Source organism: Vigna unguiculata, chromosome 2 (assembly GCF_037176805.1).
Source record: "Vigna unguiculata cultivar grain cowpea cultivar isolate G323 ecotype 2 chromosome 2, ASM3717680v1, whole genome shotgun sequence".
NCBI lineage: Eukaryota > Viridiplantae > Streptophyta > Magnoliopsida > Fabales > Fabaceae > Vigna > Vigna unguiculata.
This window is the reverse complement of record NC_140793.1, coordinates 16,359,973-16,380,723: the sequence shown is the minus strand read 5'-3', so window position 1 is coordinate 16,380,723 and position 20,751 is coordinate 16,359,973. Positions and strand designations below refer to the sequence as shown.

General features: G+C 35.0%; 1 pseudogene; it reads right to left on the bottom strand.

The window, feature by feature from the left end:
• Window positions 1-483: 483 nt before the first annotated feature.
• LOC146888365 (uncharacterized) lies at window positions 484-2,292 on the bottom strand (annotated as a pseudogene).
• Window positions 2,293-20,751: the final 18,459 nt, after the last annotated feature.

The following is a 20,751-nucleotide window of genomic DNA, read 5'->3' as shown; positions in this document are numbered from 1 at the left end:
ATGAGTTTTTTTAGTAGTGTTATATTTATAATTTCATAATTCAATAATATTTTTTATTTTTATTATTATTATTATTATTATCCATCTATATTTATAATTTTATAATTCAGTATGTTTTTTCTTTAATAATGACAAATTAAATTATGAAAAAAATTAGAAAACTCTAAAAAACAATATGCCAATATACAAATAAAAATGAACAAAAGAAGAAATTTCATTGATTATGGAACAATTTCAAAGTGTCGAAGAGTTTAAAGATGAAAACATAAAATAGACAATATTAAAAGTTATTTTGAAATTGTAATACAATTCTACATTTAAACCTAATCCTAATTTGTTTTGTTTCCACCACTTGAGCGTGCTACAACATTTGGAGATGATACATCCCTTTGAACATATTGTGCATTCAATGAATAAAAAATATAAGTAATTGGATAATTTATAATAGAAATAAAATAAAATTAATTAACTTTCTTAAGTAAATTATCTTACCTCATTACTAGACGGATGTACTAAAGCAACAACCATTGAAGCAAGAGGTTTAGGAATATCTTCTCTAGAAGAAATGTAGGAAAGCACTGTTTGCATTTGGTTCATTTGGTTCTTGACAGTTGCAAGCTCACTTCCCATCTTCACAAACATGTCATCCATATTTAATGAAGTGCCACTAGATGAAGCAAAATTGATTCCACTTAATTTTGTAGTCGGACATTGCTGGAAAGCAATTGTAAGATAAGCTCCAAATGAAAGTCCTCTAACCCGACCTGAATATTCTTTTCCAAATATAACACCAACCAAATCATTTGTAGATATACCTGATGTAGTTTCTGGATTTTTCAACATCAAATCATGAATTTTTTTCCTGCATAAAAACGTCAAACAACATCATTCTCCTAATTAATACCAAACTCATAGTAGCAGACATATAATATTTCATGTAATAATACTATGCAATTTGCTTGGTATGTAAGATGTAATAATAATAATGGGAGAAGCTTTCCACTCAAAATTTGGTCAAGCATAAGGAAAGGTAACATGTATGGAAAATGTATCTTTCTTAGTCTCTTTCCATTTAATTTTTCTTTTTTAAGTATCACCTTCTATTTCTAGTTATGTAACATGTTAATTAAATTTTAATTAAATAAGATCCAGGACTTTGAGTCATTTTACCTTTTAGTTGGTTATTGATATGCAATCCTCATTCACCCTCAACTTGTTATGTAACATGTTAATTAAATAAAGTGAAGGAGTCTCGGTCATTTTACAAGAATCATGTAAGAAAAATCTAGCTTGTTTGAGACTACCTAAATAATGGTACAAAGAGTAAATTGTTGCCTAATAAATTCAAGATTCTAGTAGTGAATTGATTGTGGTGAAATATAGTGAACAAGATTCCAACAGGTAGAACAAAGTATATATAATGCAGTGAACAAAATTCCAACAGCGGAACATACCATATATAGTGCAATGAACAAGATTCCAGTAGTGAACAAGATCATATATAGTTCAGTGAACAAGATTCCCGCAGGCATAACAAAACATATATAATGTAGTGAACAAAATTCTAGCAATAGAACAAACCATATATAGTGCAGTGAACAAAAGTCTAGCAGACATAGCAAACCATATATACTTTAGTAAACAATATTCCAACGGCCATAACATATCATATTGTCTAGTGAACAAATTTTCAGAACAGACAAGCACAACATTTTATATACAAGACATAATAAACTTATACATAATTGCATAACTAAATTCAATGAATAAAGTTACCCTAATCTCCATAGCCTTGTCATTCATGTATGTTCCATTTTTTTCTCTTATGACTTATCTTTTACATTTAAGCTCTACCAATACTTCTACCAGTTTCTATTTTCTATATATTCCAAGAAAAAAATTATAAGCTAAAGAAATCATTGCATAACTAGTATGAATATATTATTAAGAATTGAATATTAGTAAAAAATTACCAAATGTTCCATTCTTCTTTGATAAAGACATAGCACCACCAGTACGAGGAATAATTTATTTTTTTCTAATATCTCTATTTCTATTACACAGTTCCTATAATTTAAAAATGAAATCAAATATTTTTGAAATTTGAAGTTAAGTTTATTTAAATATACTAATTAAAAGGGTTGTACCATTATTGAAGGCTTAAGGCCATAATCAATAGAAACAACCCATTGATCCATACTGACATTCTCAGGACAATTCTTAATGAGCTTATTTCTACTCATTCCAAAGTTTGCATTTGTATTCCCTCCACAATTTACCAATTTTAAACATAACACCTCTTTTTGCCAAGTCTTTGTTTATCTTGTAAGAAATGTTTGTCCAAATTTATATTGAGTAAAAGAAAAAACACAATAGATTTTTAATAAATGTTCAATTACCTTTAGTGCACTTTCCCACACATTATCCTTATAAGTGTCTAGCATAGCAAACCATCTCTCAAAACTTATAGGGAACAATATATGATTTATTACTAGAAGCCCACACACTCTTGCAAGAAAACCGGATGCTTCACCAATCGACTGATATTTATCATCATAATTTACCACCACATGTAGTCCATTAGACAAATTATGAGCATCCTTAACCTTCACCTTCAGATTTTAACTAACTCCATGCTCTTCTATAAAATTTAAATACATTAATTAGAATTTATGAAATGAAATCAAAAACAAAAATATTAAATTTACCTATAGCTTCCACAAACCAATAGTGGTTTGGTTGCCTTGGTGTTTTGGGATCTACTATGCGTTTGAGATTCAGAAGTGGCAGGAACAAAATCTGAATTTGGGGCAAATTAAGGACTTGGTTGTTTAGATTTAGAAGTTGCTTGTGCAAATTCAGAAGTTGTATGTGCAGGTTCAAAATATGGTTGTACAATGTCAGATTTTTGTTGTGTAGGTTGAGTGATTTGTTGTCCAAGCTGTCTAAATTATGCATTGGGTTGTCTAGATGTAACTTTCACATAGTTTCCCAATAAATGTTCTGAACTAGTTGAAATGTGTCAAATTTCAAGGGTTGCAAGAACTGGCTTATGCAAGTTGCTAATCCTTTTAGGTTTAGGCATATGTGCACATAAAAATGCAACAATAAAAAAACAAATAGGTTATAAGTTAAACATATACTAGCAATTGCATAATCTAGTATCATACCCAATAATTAGTATTATTGTGACATTGAATCATTTTCATTTAGTTCGTCATTATGGTTGTTGTAAGACCCGTGAAAATTAATTAATTAAATAAATAAATAATTAATTAATAAATGTGGGTAGTGGGAGCCTTTATGACATTTAATTCTAACATGTATGATGTGGAATAGTACTAGCTCAAATGGTTAAGAGTACTTTATTGTGTGAAAGGACTTGGGTTTGAGTCCTATGTATGTCAATTGTGTGTTATTTAATTTATTATTATTTTTAATAATATGCTTGAGTAGGTTGAGTGATAATATAATCATAGGATTATATGAATTATCATGAAATATGAATTGATTGAATGGTTGTGCACTGATTGAACAATTGCATGGTTATGGGTTTGATCCTTGAGAGAACCACATTAAACTTTCATTTTGCTAAACTTAGTATTGGCATGAATGTGAAAGGGTAGAGAAGGTTGGGAAAAACAGTTCATAGTGGACTTTGAATGGAAATTACATTCATTTTAATGCCATTTTCGTTTTTGGCCATTAACCACAATTAAAGACCATATTAAAAAGGCAAACTAAGCCAATGGAAGGGTTTTTGAGACTGGAAAATTAGGGTGTTGTAAGGAGCACGAATTCAAAGGAAACATAGTGATTAGAGAGTAAGCAAAGAAGTTGAATTGGGATAGAGCCAAGGGAGGAAATTGGGGATCAAGGAAGAACTCTAGAATTATCTATTTTAAAGTGAGGAATCAAGGTTAGGGGAGCTGAAACCGTACTTTTATTACGTATTGTATAATTGCATGAACTATATGATGTTTGGGTGCATATAATCTGTCTAAAACTGTATGAAATTCATGTTTCTGGAATTTTCCCAGAAACTGCCTGGCGGGTGATAAACTACCGCCAGGCGACTCATCATTTATGTGTTAATTTTGGGTTCCTAAAGAGGAATCGCCTGGCGACACAACCCTAGCCGCTAGGCAATACGTGCCTGTTTCACCCAGTTTTCTGTGTTTTTGTTGAACTGCCTGGCGATGATGAACACCCGCCAGGCGACGCGAGCCACGTTGTCTCGATTTTAATGTTTTATGGGTTCTGGGCAAGCTTTGATTGGTGGAAAAGGGTGTTTAACTCATTAAATGATTAAGTGGAAGGGAATTATTGTGAAATGATAATGTAATGCAGGGGAATTTGATGATTTAGCGCCATTCTCGTTCTAAGGTTGAACAATTGGGAATCTTGAGTTATAGATTAAATTATGTGAGCAAAACGTAAAATGAATTGGTGTAGGGAGAGTAAGATCCCTTAATAGTACTAATAAGCATATGAAAATAGTGTTTTGGTGGGAAAATTTTAGAGGTTGGTCTATAATGCAGCAGTTGGAGTTCTCGCAAGTGCATGGCAGCATTTTGGGTTTCCCAGAACTGATGCATTGCCTAGCGGCAGGCTAGGTGCCGCAGGGCGCCAATGTGGAGTGAGTGGTTTTACGTGGTTATTGGGATACACTTGCGAGACTAGGTCTTTGTTGAAGATTGAATTAGTTAGGAAACCAATTATGGCCATTGGACCGAGGTGTAGAAGGGCAATTGTGAGTTGTAGTATGATTTAATTTGGGTATCAATTGTGAATTATGAGATTGACAAATTGAGTGTAAGCAACTACAATAATTTCTGCAGTACTTGGAGGCCTAGAAATGATGTAGTGAGGGTCTAGATTCATTATGACAATGTCTTCTTAGTATGGATTTGTAAGGATATGGAATTGTAGGTATACAAAAATGAGTAAGTGGCATACTAAGGAATAAGGCATTGTGATGGCACATGGATTGAGAATAAGGAGTATATTAAGGACCATAACAGAAAATAATGAAGGTAATCGCATAACCCACACACTTATCCTTTTGCACTCCTGGGCAAAATTGAGTAATTTCAAAACTTGTTCTGAGGTATTTTATTTCACATCAACACTGGATCAAAGGAATGAACATCATTGGAAACAAATCAATCTTCTAGAAATCAAATTATTATGTATATACAAACGGAAAGGTTCTATTTTTCACACATGAGTTAATCTTTTGAATTCACAATACAATCAATTATGAAAGAAAGCACTCAAGTTAAATGTGTATTTTATCACCAAAATTCTCTCAAGTGTTTTGGCTTGTGTTTTCACTCAAAATACTCATGTAAGCAAACTCTCATAATACTTAACAAGACTCTAATATTCACAAACTTTTAGAAAAATATGCATTCAAAGATCATGAGGACTTTTCATAGGTTATAATGGGGCCAAGGCAAAGGTAGGAAAAATTTTAGGATTTTTGGGTTTTTGAAATTAAAATATAGAAAGAATAATGGAGCATAATTTCAAAAACAACTCTTTTTCGTTTATTGCTCTTTGTTGCTCTCTCTTTTTTTTTTAGAAAGCAATTATTTTTTTTCATTTCAACACTTTTTCATCAACAATTTTTCCTTTTGCCATTTTTATTAATTTGTGGGTGAGGTACTCACCCACACACTTTATTCCTCAACCATTCACGAACACAATCCATTAGCTCCTTCTTTCTTCCTAAGGTAGAATATAGTCTTTTTCTTTTCAAGGTTATGCAATAGGCTTAAAACAAGAAAAAGAGGTTTAAAGCTCAAAGGGGCTACCAATGGATTAATATCAAGGTGGGCTTATTTGGCCAAGTAGCTAAAAACAAGAAATGCCTCAGTCATATCAAATCATGCATATTCACCTAAGATGCAAAACAAAAGAATCAAGCTAAACATTTGAGTATAAACAAACATGAGCAAGTCACTCAAGAAAAAAATAGGAATGTCATATGGCAATTCATCCTTTACATTAAGGCTCAAGACTCACAAGGTCAAATTCTTTCACAAAAGATTTAATCAAGAAATTCTCAAATCAACTCAATTAGCAAATCATAGAAACAGTCCACTCATACCAACATGACTTTTATTTTTCTAGAATTATGATCATCCCAATTATTGAATCAAATCCCAAAATCCAATGTCAATATGTTTTATTGAAAGCAGGGAAATATTTTTGGTGGATTTCTTATGAGACATATTGTTTAAAAGTTTCACTTAGTAAAAAGTTAATACTTTCACAATTTTCTCAAAAAGAAATCACAATTTTTTTAAATGAAAAAAAACACAAAAAATAAAAAACACAAAAAACAAAAAACAAAAAACATAAAAAGGAAAATCCTACCTACAGTTTGTCTCCCCCACACTTATTTCAAAAAAAATGTCCTTGATGGACTTATTTTGGGGAGGAAACGAAAATTTTTTTGATTTCTGGCTCAATCTGGCCATATGTCAAAATTTATTTTCTTTAATTTTATAAAGTACAAGTCAGCTTGTACCATTTTTTTAATTTTTACTTTTTGAAGTTTATGAAAACTAAAAACAAAAAAACATATTTTTGAATTTTTTTTATATTTTTTATTAAAATCAAAAACAAAAAACAAATATGCATGCAATTTAAATTTTTTATCAACAATGCTTTCAAAAGAATTTGAATCTAACCTGTTTTCTTGTTGCAGCAACCTTTCTTCTTTTTCTGCAGCCATGTCAACAAAGATAACCACTGAAAACTTATTTGCATTATTCACATCAACAAACTTGATGTGTGGATTGTGTGGCTTCAACTCAACTTGAGCATCATCAAGTGCATTCAGATTGTTAACAGGATCATCATTAATCCTCATAATCTCACCTTGTGAGCAAAAATTTTCACCTGGTGTTGTTGACTCTGTTGCTTCATCATTAACCAAGTCAGTTGCAATAGTAGATGCTTCAGCTGCATCTTCTAATACTGTTGGCTCTTCAACTGCACTTGGTTCCTCCATTGTATTGTTCTCACAACTTTGCTCTTGAAAATGATCATTTGTACTCATATCCTCATCAACGGGTACAACTTTATATTCACATTGAGCATCATCAACATATCCATCAGTAGATATGTTTATGTGAGAATCTTTAATTTCTTTATCAGCAACATCTTTAGCAAAATTGATATGTCCATCAGTAGACATATTACTATGAGCATCATTATATCTATCAGTAGATATATTAGTGTGATGTGATTCCGCTATCAATTTTTCAGATTGATTCTGCAAGCTTTGTGTGGCGGCATTCATCATCTCTTTCTGATCTGTTTGATTCATCTTCATCATTTCAGTCATCATATTCATCATATCTTTCAAAGTGACCTTTCTAACTGTATCATTCATTAGCAGACTCAAATCTTCAGACATTTGTTCAGCTCTGATGGCCAACTTCAGAAGCACATCTTGGATTTCATGACGAAGTGCATTAAAATCTGGATTTTCAGGAAATCTTTGATGGGGTTGAGGGGTCGTATTAACAGTTACAAGTAATTCTATGAAGTTGTTCTTACTTGCATCCCTCAACATATCAGACAATATTTGCTTATTTTCGTACCACTCTTGCTCAATATTTATGCATCTTTGATCAACTCGCAACCTTTCATCTATGGACTCTAATTTCTCTATAACTTCACCCATTAGTATCATAACTTCTTTGTAGGATGGTCCATTCGTTGCTTCAAATTGCTGTGGTGGTACATATTGTTGCTGAAAACTATTTGGAACATATGATTGCTGAGGTGGACACTCAGAATATGATTGTTGCTCATGTCCCAAAAAAAGATGATCTAGGATATAGATCATTAAATTGTCGTAAAGTTAACCCATTTATATCAGGTGCAGAAGTAGGTGTGACAATTTGTTGCTGAAAATCACGTGGTTGCTGTGGATAGCAATTGTAATCCATTTGAAAACTACAATGTTGATTACTTTCGTATAAAAAATTATTTTGCATTTTTGAAAGAGGTTTTCTGAAAAGAAATAAATTGAAAGCTTGTTGAGTAGACTTCCAGGAAAGAGAGGTGTGTCACAATGGACAACTTAAGTACCTTGTCTTTCCTTAGCCAAAGTGTTTCCCAACTAGTTTCATAAATTTCCCAACAAAAATCCTCAAACAAAAATTATGCCGAAAAAAATAACTAAATAAAATAACTAAAGAAAATAAAAAAAAATGTTAGAACCAAAATTGAGAAAAAAAATGTTAGTGATAAACAAAATAAAAATAAAAATAAAAATAAAAAATAAAATCAAAAGAATAAAAATGAAAATAAGAACTAAAATGACAAAAATTCTAACCGTGTTCCCCGGCAACGGCGCCAAATTTGATAACGCTGTAGTTGACGCGATCAAATTAATACTACTTATCTATAACAACTTCAGTATTGTTAAGAAAGTAGTCAACAAAATAGTAAGGGTAAAGTAACCCAAAGTCGTCTCCCAACGAACACGAAATTGATTTTTAACAAGTTAGTTCTTATAAAACTATACAAGAGTTAGTCAAATAAAATTATAAAAATATGAAGGATAAAGATAAGAAGATAAAATAAGATATAAACAATAGTAAAGAAAATAGATTGATTCCATTGCTTTTTCAAAATAGATTCATCATCGGTTATCTAAAGATTATTGCTCAATTAATTATTGTTGTAGATTTGCAAATTAATCAATGTAAAGTCTCAATTAATTTGTTGGCGTTCTCACTTTTAACCAAAGTACAGTCTCAATTAAAAGTGAGAACTTTTAGATTATCCATAGTAAATTCAATCAAAGTACAGTCTCAATCAAATTTTACTATCCCTAATCATGTCTATTCTTTTATCTCCTCACCAAATAAAAAGCTTAATTAATCAAAGTAAAGTCTCGATTAATTTTCATTAGAGTAAATACCTTTAACCAAAGTAAAGTCTCAATTATTGGTAAAAACTCATTTAATCATGTGAAAGTTTCTAAATAAAATCAAAGTAAAGTCTCAATTTAATTTAAAAACCCTTGAACTCATATGATCAACATGCATATAGATTTAAAATCATTACTTGTTACGTGATTCAAAGATAAAAGACATAGATGAATTAAAACCTCAACAATAATAAAAAGAACAAAGAAATTATTTCATTCTAACCTCAGAATCCATAATGAAATTACAATGGAATCAACCAAAGAAGTTTAGCAATCCATGGAATACAAAAGAAGAATAAAGGAAGAATAGAGAGAAGAAAAGAGAGAGAAAGAAATTAGGTCCCCCTAAGGGTTCCTAAATTCCGAAGTGCCGAGCTTGTTTTCTGCTTCTCCCTTGGTCTCTTTATATAGGAATTGGACTGGGCTTTTCTGGTGCTAAAATCTCTCAAATATCTTTTAAAATAAAGATAAATATAAATATTTAAAAATATTTAGAGAGATATATACTATTTGACAAATATAGTTGGTTGATAATATCAATATCTAATATAATTAAATTAATTAATTACTTAAAGATATATGATAAATTATCACCAATTAATATTTGAATTAATTTTCCAAATCAACCCTTTGCAATCTCCTCAAATTATCTTCTAAATAATCCAATATCTTCAAGATATATTTGTTTGTTGTGGATCTAAAAAGATTCCAGAAGATCTTGTCATATTTAAAAAGATTTGGTAGTTAATATCTTTTAATATTTTATGATATAATTAAATAAGATAATTATTTAAAAATATCAAATAAAATATCTAAAGATATCTTTTTCCCAAATTATCTTCTATCATAAAGATAAAGAAAACCGCAAGGTCCAATTTTTTTGTTCCTCTCTTCTTGGTTTAGCCAAACTTCTTCACTTTTTCAAGTTTTTCTTGCCGTCTTCATGCAATGCTTGGCTTGAATTTTTGTGCTTTTGATAATTCCTTATTCTTGGATTTATCTTTAAGGTGTCATAAAGCTTTAATCAATATATTTCCACACCTCCATGAGCTCAACTTAGCTGCAGCAGCACTAACACACCTCAAAATATCCAACGAACATTTATGCAACTAAAAAGCTATTTTTAACATGTTTTTGTATCTCAAGCTCAATAAACCCAATTATAGGAAATCCCAATTAAATCAATCTTTAAGCACACAAATTCAATTAAATACCTATAATTAAACATTAAATGAGGGCAAAAATACGCACTCATCAGGTATTGTATGTAGGCCGTATCAATTCAGATTTTGGCATTGACAAGGAATGATTAGGTGTAAATCTAGTAATAAGAAAATGAGGTGAGGTGAGTGTGGAGTAACCTCAAGTCTGCACATAATTCAACATGTTGTGACACTTTGGATTAAAGGTAAGAGTGATTGGTATAGGAACAATCACATCTGGAAAATTTAAAAACTAGTACTGTGCTAGTATTGATGTGGCACCTGGCGGTGAGGGAGGTCCTGCCAGGGGATAGCCACAATAACAATGGGTACTGGTGCGAGTGGCACCTAACGGTGAGGGAGGTCCTGCTAGATGGTAGCTGTAGATTAGTGGGCACTAAGGCGCTTGGCGCTTGGCGGCACGTATCCCCCGCCAAGGGATCTGGAGCGTGTAGTGCCTGGTGCCTCGTGATCTACGCTAGGCGATGTTGTTGCAACAAAATGGTGTTTTGATTACTTTGGTTGTGCATGGTCTACAAAGCTTGGATGATACTTCAAAGGTCGACTTGCTGGTGTTCCTTGAGTTGTGGCTTAGAACGTATCCCTTGAGTTGTGCTCGGGATAGGGGTTAAGCACGTGGCATTCCTTGAGTTGTGGCTCAAAATGACATCTCTTGAGTTGTGGCTCGAGATGGCGGATTAACACGAGGAACTCTTGAGTTGTGGCTCGGGTTGGCGAGTGTTACTCGTGTGAGTGTGCACATTGTGGAGTGTACGGAGGGTCCAGATAGATTGTCTTCCTTAGTAATGAGCTGACGAGTTTGGTAGTCTTGGGACATTACGAATGTTATTCGTATTGGGAACTCCACCTAGCGTTACTGTGTGTGATCCGTAGCATGGTTTCCTGCTTGTTCTATACTAGTTATGGCTGGTAGGTGTGGCAGCAAGACATCTTGAAGTACTCATCGAAAGACGTAGAACACGGTGACATGGCGGTGGACATGTGTGTGAAATCAAAAGATATGAATTCCTTTAGTGTGATGTATGCTTATTTTGATTATTAGCTCACCCTATTTGCTTGTGTTTGGCGATGATCGTGTGCGCGGTACACGTGAGCAGATGATGTTGCAGGTGGATCTGATGAGCCATAGCAGTGGAGCGGGGAAAACTCATGGGAAACAATTTTATTGAGTTTTTATCATTTATGGGTTTTAATAAAGTTCTAGAGTATTATGAGATTGATTTGATATTTTATTGAACTTTGAGAATTTTGAATTTGGAGTTATCTTTATTATGTAATAAAGAATTGAAATTTCTCGCGTTTTTGGGAAATGATATTTATTAAATGAATTGTATTTATTATTTACTTATTTTCATTATTTAAATCTGTAATATCTGGTTGAGATGTTACATTTGGTATCAGAGCGTTGTGGGAAGTGAGCTTATTGTGTTTCGCTTGCGAGACGATTCTGTTATTATTGACTGCTAAGTTTGATTGTGTCAGAATTAACTAGAGCTGTTTGGTGTGACCAGCTGAAAATGTGGCGTGCTCAAGCTGTGGGCAACAGGAGAAGGAGGAATAATACTGGGACCGATGACATTGCACAAGTTATTCATCGAATGGTGGACGCAATGCAACCTATTGTTGTGCCACCCAGGGCCATAGTTGCACCTACTCGCCTAGTAACTATGGAGGATTTCATGAAGCATAGGCCAGCCAAGTTCTCAGGTAAGACAACTCCTGACGAGGTAGATGACTGGTTGCGCGAGTGCGAGAAAATTTGTAGAGTTCTGGAATGCACGGATGCACAGAGGTTATCGTTTGTCACTTTCGTCCTGGTGGCAGACGCTGAGTACTGGTGGTAGGGAATGCAACAATTGATGAAGACCAGGGAAGAGCAGGTGACCTGGGCTACCTTCAAGACGAGGTTCCTGGAGAAATATTTCCCAAACAGCGCGAAGCATGAGCGGGAGGCAGAGTTCCTTACACTCCAATAGGGAACTATGACTATGTAGGCCTATATTGATAGGTTTAAGTATCTGGCACGATTCTAAAGAGTGCAGGTGTAGAAAGTTCGAGGACGAACTTAAACATGAGCTGCATAGGTGATAGAGGTCGTACCCCACCAAATTAAAATATATTAAATGCAGTACATGAAAGTGAACCAAGTCGTCTCCCAACGACCAATATTTTCATTCAAAGCGAAATTTCCAGATGAACACAACCATAAAACACAGGGGGGGGTTGGCAGACAGATTCAGAATGCTAATCAACAGATTAAATTAAATGCTACAATGATTAAAACCGTATTGACATCCTTGATTCAAACGCAATTTCACTTATCATAGGCCACCAAATTAACACCAACTCATCTTATCTCAATCCACTACATAATAATTCACTAAGCGAAAATTACAATCTAGCTTCATTATGCAATTAAGCAATGCACACATCCTTAAATTCGTGACAGCTAAGCTACATACATTAAGCATGAACGTATCTTAACCAAAACATATGCAAATACTCTGTAAATTAACCATTAACAGATTCACCACATGCATCCCACGAATTCAGAACAAAAACATGGCAGATTTCACAAAACAAGCACAACCTCAAAGCTTCATTGCATTCTTCATCAAGGAGTCAATACATAAATTTAGCTAGACATGGAAATGAGCAATTAAACACTTCAAAACTGGAATCACAAAAACACAACCAAGAACCCTAACTTATGAAATCTGAAAACGCAATTTAAGAGCAAAAGTAGAGATTTCAAAGCGTAAATGGAATAATGGTGTTATCATATATAAATGCGAAAACCCTATTGGTGTTGTTCCAGTTGTATAAAACCCACAAAACGAACTGCCCAAGCAAGAAAACGAATTCAAAAACGTAAAACCCTCAATGGGTGCTGTCAAATATGCATAAAAACAGTAAAAATGAGCCAAAAACGTGAAAAACCGCAAGGGGGACGTCCATGGAAGCTTGGAGAACGAAAATGGAGGATTTGAAGAGAGGTTGAAGATGATGGAGCGGCTGGTCTCCCTTCATGCAGACCTAATTCGTGGTCATATCACCTCTGCCACTCATATTTACAAAACTGCCACTCTGCCACTCAGATTTAAAAAAATGCCACTCTGGGCCTCAAATGTTGACCCATTGACTTTGTTGACGTGGAAATGATGTGGCAATGATGTGGAAAGTCTCTTCAACTAAATATTAATGTCCAAGCTCCAAAATTGCTTCACCCAAATACCTAAAAATAATTAAAAACAAAAGTTAGGCCAAATAATGTTAAATTAGTCCAAATTCGGAACAATGGCCCAATAAAGCCCAACAGATGAAAAACACTCTAATGATGAACAATTAAGCACTAATCAACTGTCTAATGGGTGCGCAAAGGCTAGTAGAATGGAAGAAAATAATGGCTCATTAGTAGGTTCTTGGTGCCTCTCACGATCAGGGAATTTCCAGTTTTGGTCGAGCAGGCAAAAAAAGTTGTGCAGCTGGAGATGGAGCCCAACAGAGTGGCAGGACCATAGAAAGATACTATAGACTCACGACAACAAAAGAAGTCGTATATTAGACTACAGTCTTTGGCCAAAAAACTATAGTGCTTTAACTGTGGTTGGGAGCATCTGTTTGAGAAAAAGTTTATCGAGCCGAGTGCATCACCCTGAGAGCACTTGTGCTATTGGTGAAGAAGAAGAACGGTAGTTCTCGACTCTGTGTTGATTACTGGTAGTTGAATAAGCTTACCATCAAGAATAAGTACCCATTGCCAAGGATCGATGAATTGCTGGATCAGTTGAGGCGAGCAGCTGCGTTTTCTAATATTCACTTGAGGTTTGGATATCATCAGATCTTGGTCAAACTTGAGGATGTACAAAAAACAACTTTCAGGTCACGATATGGACACTACGAATATGTGGTGATGCCATTTAGAGTGACAAATGCTCCTGCAATCTCCATGGACTACATGAACAGAATCTTCTGACCGTATCTAGACCAGTTTGTCGTAGTATTCATTGACGACATACTAATACATTCCAAGAGTCGGGAAGAACACGCAGATCATCTAAGAGTGGTGCTGGAAATTCTTAGAGAGCATCAGTTATATGGGAAACTGTCGAAGTGCGAGTTCTGGTTGGATGAGGTGCAATTCTTGGGTCACGTAATCTCAGCCCAAGAAGTAGCAGTAGACCCAGCGAAGATTGAGACAGTGGTGAAGTGGGAGAGGCCAAAGACAATTACAGAGGTGCGAAGCTTCTTGGGTCTAGTACGCTATTATCGGCGGTTTGTGGAAGTGTTTTCCAAGAGGGTGCAACCACTGACACAACTTAATAGAAAGGATCAACCTTTCTCTTGGATAGATGAGTGTGAGGCCTGTTTTGAGGATATGAAAAGGAGGTTGACCACCGCATCGGTGTTGGCTATTCCAGACACGACCAAGACTTTTGAAGTGTATTGCGATGCTTCGTATCAGGGACTGGGTTATGTGCTGGTACAGGATAAAAGACTAGTAGCTTATGTGTCACATCCCGATAAGATATTACTTAAAATAGATAATAAAATAATAATTTACATAAATAAAAAAATATCTCCTTTATTAATGAACCATTTCCCTTAACGCGGGAAATTTAACTTTAAACATCTGTAATAAATTATTAATAGTCAAACTATTTCAAGGTTCACCTTTACAATTTAAATACCAGAAAATAGTAAAATTCAATAATTCAAAATTACATGAAATTTAAATAACATGCTTTATAAAAATTCCCATGTCACTGACCCCACTCTCCGTCACTATGCAGCTCCTGGCTCACCTGAAACATCATATGCTCCCGAATAAACAGTTATCCGATCATCGCCACACACAAACAGATAGGGTGAGTTATGCACATAAATATAAATAAATATGAAATTAAATCCCCAGCCCACTCATAAGTAATCATTTGTTTATTTTCAAAACACGCTCTTCCCCACACTCATAATCAATATGAGTTCATGCATGCATTCTAACTCTAGGATTTCATGAGCTTCCACGACTCTCTTCGCTCGTGGTCCAACCTACAAGCCTATCCCGCTTGTAGTCCTGCTTCACGGACTCTCAAGCTCGTCCATCCGAACTCCTCGCTCGGACCCGGACACGCATACCCGCCTTTCCTACTATGAACTCCCTCGCTCATAGCATTCCCAAGCTGAGCATGAAATGAACTCCCTCGCTCATTCATCCCAACAAGGGTACCTTTGGTGAACTGAATTGTTCACATTCCGCATGCGATCCACCCATCACGAACTACTCGCTCATCCCAAATCCTAAGGACTTAGTCCTTCAAGTCCAAACACCACCAACACATGCACATACCAACATAGAAATTCGTAGCAATTCACTTAAGCCAAGGACCCTTGCCCAAGCTAATCCATCAGGATCGCTTAGGCTAGTCCACCTCGCCTGAGTGAGCATGAAACAGTGGTTGCACCACCTTTTCTCGCTTAGGTGAGCCATCTTGCCTGAGCGAGACCTCATTCGCTCAAACACCCAAATTTCCTCACCTAGGCGAGGATTCGTGCTCAACCACACACAGAACTCCTCACGTCCTCGCTTAGGCGAGCCACTCTCGCCTGAGTGAGACTTCGTTTCGCTCAACCCCAACCTTGGTCGCCTAAGCGAAAAGCTCGAGCCTAAACCCTGAATGAACTCCTACAACTCTCGCCTAGGCGAGAGGGTGTTGCTTGGGCAAAACTTGCAGAGTTTCGCCACTGTTCATGCACCAACAACACCAAAACCAAACCAAAACGCAATTCACACATTACCAAGCATAGGATAATGGCCAACAAACATCAGAACATGTTATTTCATCCATTCAAAATACCCAACTCGAGATTGAATCATCTCTAACCATTCCATACCAAAACCCTCATTCCCTAATCAAATGAAGCATAAAATGGTTTTGCAACCAAACACACCCAAGCCAATTCTTAAACACAGTGCACATAATCCAGAATTCATACAATACAGATTTCAATGGAGATTATAATGGCACATAATCATACACAAATCATAAAATTTACACATGCAAAGGACAACTCCCCTAACCTGTAATTCTGGAATGAAATTGAAAAAAAAAAGAGTTCCTTGTTCACCAATACTTTGCTTCAGCCCTTCGCACACCCAATTCAGCCTCTCACTATCTAATTTCGCACTCCTCTCAAAAGTAAAATCACCAAACTGCAGAAACCCTTCCTTCCACCTAGAATTTGCCTTATATAGGTGTCTTAATGTTGGGTTAAAGTGATGAAACCAAAATGGGCTTTGTGGTGTAATTAATTATCATTCAAGGGTAATTATTTAATGGTTTTTCAACCCCTTTTGGCTGCCCCTTCTGCTAGGTTTACCTTTGTCCTTTCACATTCACTCCCAAAACTACACTAAGCAAAAATAAAGTCTATCTCATATCTAACAAGGTTTGAAACCGTGACCCTCCACTCATAAGTACAAAGTACAACCATTATACCAATTCATATTTAGTGATAACTATTATAATCCTATAATTATGATATCACTCGCCATTCACAAATATATTATCAAAAATAATAATAAATCAAATAACACATAAAAGCATACATAGGACTTGAACCCAAGTCCTCTCGCACAATAAAGTACTCCCAACCACTTGAGCTAGTACTTTTATGATGAAGTATTAACTTGTTCCTTTTTAAGATAATTGAATATGGTGTGAGTTGATTAAGAAAGCTAAGTGAAATCCCCACTAGACATTAAGATAGCAAGCTATCTAGATGTGAAGGTTCCTTTCACAAAGCTCAAGAGAAGAAGATGATGGATTGATTCAAAACAAAAAGGAAATGGAAGGCACATAAACCATAGAAAACCAAGAACAATTAAAAGAAGAAGAAAACATAAAATGGAAAGGAAAGAAATGGTAAAAATGTAAGGAGCACGCCACTACAAGGCAAGGCTAGAAGCCATGGCAACCTTGAAGATGAGTGGATGTGTGCCGCCACTTGCTATGCAAGATAAGGCTTAAAAGTATTCACTCCCAAGGGAGGAAACTCTCACAAATGGTTGAGACACAAGAGTGTTTTTACTTCAAAATCTTCAACCCTTTTACATGTCTAGGAGCACCCCTTATATAGAAGAGTTTAGGGGCCTCTAAGCAAATAAAAGATACCTAAGGATGTCTCTACAAAAACCTAACCCTAGCTTTTAGAAACTAGGTCAAATAAGGTTACAAAAAATGAGAGACAAAAGAGCTAGCTATGGTGTGTGCAAGGCTAATTTCGTTCTAGCACAAAAGGAGACAAAGAATGTGTCTCATATATCTCCAAAAAGTGGCCAAAGAGTGCTAAAAACAAAGGAGACCAAAGGTACATAGGTACACTTGCTTCATGCCTTTTACTTTATGCTTTATGCCTTTGCTTTACTCTCTCTGCCACATCATTTATGCTCCCCAATCACCATGCACCACCTAGCATTGCTTTCTTACTCCTAATTAACCTACAAAGCAAATAAACATAGATTAGCATGTTGGCTTAAGTCAAGTCAACTATAGTCAATAAGTCAAACCTAGTCAAAGGTCAACAAGTCAACTAAAGTTGATTCAACTAAGTCAACTTTGGGAATCAAAAATAATAAACACAAATGAAAAGGGATGAAGGATTAGTGAACTTCCTTTCTAAACATGCTTAGTCTTCTTAAGCATGTGCCTTCATCCTTGGTTGGGGTCAATCCTTCATCATTTTCCACGTCACATCAAACAATATTTAATTCTGTAAAGGCTCCCACAAACCATATTTATTAATTAATTAATTATTTAATTAATTAATTTTCACGGGTCTTACATTATGAGATAGTTGAAAGTGCATGAGAAGAACTACCCGACACATGACCTGGAGTTAGCTGCAGTTGTATTACTCCACCTGGCATTACGGTGTGTGATCCGTAGCATGGTTTCCTGCACGTGCTCTACCAATTGTGGCTGGTAGGTGTGGCAGCAAGACATCTTGCAGTACTCATCAGAAGACATAGAACACGATGACATGGCGGTGGACATGTGTGTGAAATCAAAGGATATGAGTTCCTTTGGTGTGATTGTAATATTTATGTGTATTGGATGTATGCTTATTTTGATTATTAGCTCACTCTATCTGCTTGTGTTTCGCGATGATCGTGTGCGTGATACACGTGAGCAGATGATATTGTAGGTCGATCTAGTGAGGCATAGTAGCGGAGTGGGGGAAACTCATGGGAAACAGTTTTATTGAGCTTTTATCATTTATGGTTTTGAATAAAGTTGTAAACTATTTTGAGACCGATTTGATATTTTATTGAACTTTGAGAATTTTGAATTTGGAGTTATCTTTATTATGTAATAAAGAATTGAAATTTCCCGCATTTTTGGGAAATGATATTTATTTTTGGGAAATGATATTTATTAAATGATATTTAAATCCATAATATCCAGTCGGGATGTTACAATAGTCCTCTTTTAATAAGTCATCACCTTCATCGTCCTTAAACAATGCCAATTCTTCAGTTGTTGAAAAACTAATTTAAGTCTTGTTGTTGACATGACTCAACTTGGTGAAGGATTAAGTTGGTTCATTTTATATATTTCAAATATGGTGAGGAGTTATTTAAGAAAACCTAGAGAATATTTCCATTGGACATTAAGATAACAAACTACCTAGATGTGAAGGTTCACTTCTAAAGGTTCTAGAGAAGGAGAGTGATGGATATAGTTATAAATCAAAACAAGGACAAAAACAAAGCATGTAAATGGAATATAAGTCAAAGCAAACAAATACAAAATGGAAAAGATAGAGAATGGAAATGGAAATGAGGCACGCCACTCTTAGAGAAGGCATGTTGTCATCCAACTCTAGAGATGAGTGTTGCCACTTGCATAGCAAAATAAGACAAGTGAAAACTCCACTCCTTGAAGGAGGAAAAGTATAACATCCAGGTCGGATATTACAAATTTAAATAAAATAAAATAGAAATAAACAATTAAACATCATTTATTATAATTCCATTTCTCAAAAACGCGGGAAATTTAAAGTGTATTACATCATAAAACAACTCAAATCCATAATTCATAAAAGCTCAAAATACATAAGTTAAGTTCAATAATCCAAATGATTACAAAGTCTTAAAATTCCATAAAATAATAAACTCTGTAGAAAATTCCTAAGATAGCCCACGATCCGGCTCTATGCCTCACTAGATCCACCTACAACATCATATGCTCACATGTAACGCAATACACGATCATCGCCAAACATAAGCAAATAGGGTAAGCGAACAATATAAAACATATACTTACATACCGTTCAAATATATGCACACACATCAAAGGAACTTTTATCCTTTGATTCCACACGACATGGCCACCACTGATGAAGGATTGACCCCAACCAAGGGTGGAGGCACATGCTTAAGAAGACTAAGCATGTTTACAAAAGGAAGTTCACTAACCCTTCATCCCTTTCATTTGTGTTTGTTCTTTTTGATTCCCTAAGTTGACTTAGTTGAATCAACTTTAGTTGACTTGTTGACCTTTGACTAGGTTTGACTTGTTGACTAAAGTTGACTTGACTTAAGTCAACATGCTAATCTATGTTTATTTGCTTTGTAGGTTAATTAGGAGTAAGAAATCAATGCTAGGTGGCGCATGGTGATTAGGGAGCATAAATGATGTGGAGGAGAGAGTAAAGCAAAGGCATAAAGCATAAAGAAAAAGGCATAAAGCAAGTGTACCTATGTACCTTTGGTCTCCTTTGTTTTTAGCACACTATGGCCACTTTTTGGAGACATATGAGACACATTTTTTGTCTCCTTTTGTGCTAGAACGAAATTAGCCTTGCACACACCACAGTTAGCTCTTTTGTCTCTCATTTTTGTAACCTTATTTGACCTAGTTTTTAGAAGCTAGGGTTAGGTTTTTGTAGAGACATCCTTAGGTATCTTTTATTTGCTTAGAGTCCCCTAAACTCTTCTATATAAGGGGTGCTCCTAGACATGTAAAAGGGTTGAACATTTTGAAGTAAAAACACTCTTGTGTCTCAACCATTTGTGAGAGTTTCCTCCCTTGGGAGTGAATACTTTTAAGCCTTATCTTGCATAGCAAGTGGTGGCACACATCCACTCATCTTCAAGGTTGCCATGGCTTCTAGCCTAGCCTTGTAGTGGCATGCTTCTCACATTTTTTTACCATTTCTTTCCTTTCCATTATATGTTTTCTTCTTCCTTTAATTGTTCTTGGTTTTCTATGGTTTATGTGCTTTCCATTTCCTTTTTGTTTTTGAATCAATCCATCATCTTCTTCTCTTGAGCTTAGTGAAAGGAACCTTCACATCTAGATAGCTTGCTATCTTAATGTCCAGTGGGGATTTCACTTAGCTTTCTTAATCAACTCACACCATATTCAATAATCTTAAAAGAAAACAACATAATCCTTCATCATTTAGTATCTAGAGCCTAGATTATCTTGAATATGGTGTTTTTCATGTGCTAACCTTGTCTTGTTGTAGCTATCTTTGTATGGTTCAAATCTACTTCCGTTGTAC